Raw genomic sequence first — 4,728 nt, 5'->3', positions numbered from 1 at the left:
TATGTTGTATGGATCTTTAATTAACCACCTGAAATTAATTAATGCATTTGACCTACTTGTGCACTTTTTTACTCCAGACTTCTAAACTGCTACTGGTAAAAGCAAAAAGGAAGAGAAATTAATCTTTTTGAAATATTTATTGCAGTAATCATCTGCAAAATTAACATCTACAAAAGTAAAACAAAAAATAAAGCACCCCTATATCTCTGGGTTCTTTTATATTATTTAATTTCCATTTATGGCAGTGTGGCTAATCCTATTTCAGATACACAAAACTATAAAATATACACAAAACAATAAAGCCACAGTAGTAGAGAAATGAACAACTGTTGTGTGTCTGTTCAGGGAATCATTTTCTGAGAAGTAAACTGAAACGTCTCCTTTTCATTTTTGCAAAGTGGTCAATCACTCTGGACAGGCATGGAAATATTACAGTAACTGTTATACAGTTGACCAGTGGTTCCCAACTGCTGGGTCGTGACATAAAAATGGATTGTGTGTCATTTTCAGTGAGTCGCAGTCAGATGTTTGCATGAAAAAAAAAAAGTTTAGGGAGAAAAAAATCAAATTGTGGCAACAAAACCAGATATTTTTAGCCATTTTTCTAGTGACTATTAGTGGGGATTTTAGCAAAAGGCAAACCGACTAACAAGTTGGAGGACTCAGGACAAACATGGAAATATATTTTTTTTAAATCTAAATGGGGCAACAAAACCCGATATTTTCAGCCATTTTTCTGAAAACAAATACAGAAATGTTACTATTTTTTCTGGAAACAAAACCAGATGCTTTAGCTGTAGCCATTTTGCTGGTGACAAAACAAGATTATTTTAGTCAAGTCACACCGATTAACAAGACAAGTCTACTGTGCTATTTTTCTGTGAAATAAACACTGGGTGTGAGTTTTCCTTGCCCTTTTGTGGGTTCTTCCGAGGATGTCGTAGTCGTAATGGTTTGTACAGTCCTTTGAGACATTTGTGATTTAGGGCTATATAAATAAACATTGATTGATTGATTGAATTATTTAAAAATTGGCTCACGACTTGATGATATGGAAACATTTTTTTCTTCCTGAAGATAAACCATTTGAGAAGCACTCAACTCACACATGCTTACTCCAAATCATCATTGATGCAGAACCAGCAGACAATAACCAACATTATGTTTCATGTTCATTGGAAATTCCCCCGACAGCTCGTACAGCAAATGAATATGTTTGTCTTGATACAAGGAATAACGTTAGCTAACTTAGCATCAACTTAAGACAATGATGTTGCCTAGCTAGCTAGGACTTCACTTACATCTCTCATTCCTCGCTTCTTCCCTGCTGCGGGCGAATAACTTTCTGAAATCCATCTAGGAGTTACAGTTTGAGTCAAATCAAAATCAAAATATTGTTATTAACAAATTGTTGTTGGCTAACATTACCTACCTCAGCAGTGATTCGCATCGCCTCCGTCTCTCTCTCTCAACCGAAGTCTCGATCCACATGTGAATAAATTACCATATTAATTAGCCATGTCACTGTTTCGTGGAGTGAATACAGTAGCAATCAATTACCATACTAAGTAGTATGTGCGCTGTTGTCTATGTTATGTAGACTTAAAACTCTGAAGCGATTTTTTTTTTTTTTGGTGAAATTTTTACTGGGGCACTGCAGATCAACAGTGGGGCACGTGCCCCAGTGAAATATGTCTGGCGACGCCCCTGGTCAGGGTCAAAGTCGGATCCAAGACATCTTCCCGATACCTGACTGGGAGGAACCTCAGAGGAGAGAACACACCTTGCCAGCGATGATGAGAACGACTAAGGTTGCCAGCCAAGATTTGTCCGTCGGACCTCCAGCAGCTTTGGAAGTAGGTGTCGGGAGTACCAAACGGCGAGGAGGCCTTGAAGCAAGCCGAGGACCTGGATTGAGCACCAACAGCTCCAACTCCCCCTCAGCCTTCCCCATAGCGGCCAGCATGTACATGCCACTGCACAGTCTGCCCAATGGACAGAGCCACGCCCCAAAGAGAGACAGAGCCAGACTGTTTGAGTGGATCTCCTTGTCCACCAAGGCAGCCAAGGGCCCAACGAGGTGTCGGCAGGCCACCAGCCTGAGGCACCACCAAGGAATCTACATGAGCACTAATCGAGCATGGACTCATACGAAATTCAGTTTTGTTCAAAATCAATTGGTAATCAATCATATTGGTAACTACATTCATCGCAAATGCCGGAAAGGGAATTCTGCAACAGCTTACAGTCGTAAGTCTATTTTCATTTTTAAACAGATTTTGTTGGATTGAACATTAATGTGAAATACATCTGAATAAGCATATATATATATATATATATATATATATATATATATATATATATATATATATATATATATATATATATATATATATATATATTCATCTAATTATATTCAATGATGTTCATGATCAAAGTATTCTGTTATTCCATTTTACTAAATCAAAGGGGAGGCCACTAATTGTGTTCTGTGAGATGGAGTGGAATTTCTGAAGTTTTGTACCATATTTTGTGTCTGTCGAAGTCCGGAAAGCGAGCGAGGTCGGAAATCATTAAGAAGGACACGAAAGTAAAAGAATGTCCGCTTGTTTCTTTTTTTTCCTATTTGGAACCATTGACGGATCATTATGTAGGTGAAAGGTGAATTTGTGGTCAGTCTGACCCTCCTACAAAATGTTTTGATTGTTTATTATGACTAAGGGATTCAAGGATGTTGCAGAACAAACACGTCCAAAACATCGGGAACTTGACACAAGAGGAAAACATATAAATGGGCAAGTAGACCAGGCCTAGGTGCAATTTTGCTTGATTCTCAATCATCCACGCCTCCGGAGGACGTTGTCTTTCTTCATGGGCAATTCAATACAACTTTGTACTTTTTGATTATGGGTAAAAAAAAAATTGTACTAAATCCACTTTGTTTGCTGTTTAAGCTTCGGACCCTCCACCACAGGTACTTTCCTGGCCCGCCTGCAGTCCAGACCTGTCTCCAATCAAAAATAAGTGGCGCTTTATGAAGCCTAAAATACGACAGCGGAGAGCCCGGACTGTTAAACGACTGAAGCTCTACATAAAACAAGAGTGGGAAATAATTCCCCTTTCAAAGCTTCAGCAATTAGTTTCCTCAGTTCCCAAACGCTTATTGAGTGTTGTTAAAAGAAAAGGTGATGTAACACAGTGGTGAACATGCCCTTTCCCAACTACTTTGGCACGTGTTGCAGCCATGAAATTCTCTAAGTGAATTATTATTTGCAAAAAAAATTTTAAGTTTATGAGTTTGAACATCAAATATCTTGTCTTTGTAGTGCATTCAATTGAACATGGGTTGAAAAGGATTTGCAAATCATTGTATTCCATTTATATTTACATCCAACACAATTTCCCAACTCATTTGAAAACAGGGTTTGTACATATATTTACATATATACATACATAGATTGTAATTATGAAGAATTTATCTGAATGTGCATGTGTACTTTTTCTGTTAAAAATTGTTTGAAATGTCACATGTTAAATGTTGAATTATTAACTCAGTTTGGTGTACTGTCCTAACTGTATTACTGTATGAATATGTAGGTTGGACTCTCGCGGCTGTGTTGGATCCATTATGGATTGAACTTTCACAGTATCATGTTAGACCCGCTCAACATCCATTGCTTTCGTCCTCTCCAAGGTTCTCATAGTCATCATTGTCACCGACGTCCCACTGGGTGTGAGTTTTCTTTGCCTTTATGTGGGCCTACCGAAGATGTCGTAGTGGTTTGTGTTGTGGTTTGTGCAGCCCTTTGAGACACTAGTGATTTAGGGCTTCATAAGTAAACATTGATTGATTGATTGATAGGTTCTATTGTTTAATTAAAAATAAAACAGGTGTCATCTGTTTTAATTATGAGATGCAATTGTGTCAAAGTCATGATTTTTTTTAATTTCATGCTTAAAATAAGAAATTCTTACTTTGAAAAAGGAGTTTTATACTTGTGAGTGTTAATGGCACAGCTTTGCAACAGTTGCTGTTCTAGTTTCAAGCATGTTTTACTCAACATAGGTCATAAAATCTCAGCAACAAGCTGTACTATCTTACTGAGATAATTTAGGACCAAAAAAATAAAAAAAAAGTAAAACACTCTAACATAAAGTCTGCTTAGTGAGAAGAATTATCTTAACAGACAGAAAATAACAAAATATCACCCTTATTTGAGATATTCACTCTTACTTAGATTTCTGTTTTTGCAGTGTAGAAGTGCCTGGCCTACAAGAATGAGCCTAAGAGCACCTCCAGGAGGTCACAAAAGAACCCTGGACAACATCCAAAGAACTGCAGGCCTTCCTATAGCCTCGGTGAAGGTCAGTGTTCATGACTCAACCATGAGGAAGAAACTGGGCAAACATGGCATCTGTGGCAGCTCCAAGGGGAAAACCACTGATGACCAAAAAGAACACAATTAAAAAAATAAAAAAAAATCCTAAGACTTTGGAGAGAATATTCCATGGACTGACGAGACGAAAGTAGAATTAGGTGTGAATGTGAAAACAGCATTTCCGAACGAGAACATCGTACTAAGATCAAAGTGTGATGGTCTGGGACTGCTTTTATCTTTGAGGCCCTTGTACTTTAAGGTCTATTCAAAAACACATTTGGTTGATTGCTGAATGAGGTGCCTTTGAAACTACGCTCACGAGAACAAGTAACGCACTTCAGTATTCTGG

This window comes from Nerophis ophidion, linkage group LG02 (genome assembly GCF_033978795.1).
Source record: "Nerophis ophidion isolate RoL-2023_Sa linkage group LG02, RoL_Noph_v1.0, whole genome shotgun sequence".
Classification (NCBI taxonomy): Eukaryota; Metazoa; Chordata; class Actinopteri; order Syngnathiformes; family Syngnathidae; genus Nerophis; species Nerophis ophidion.
This window is presented reverse-complemented; position numbering follows the sequence as displayed.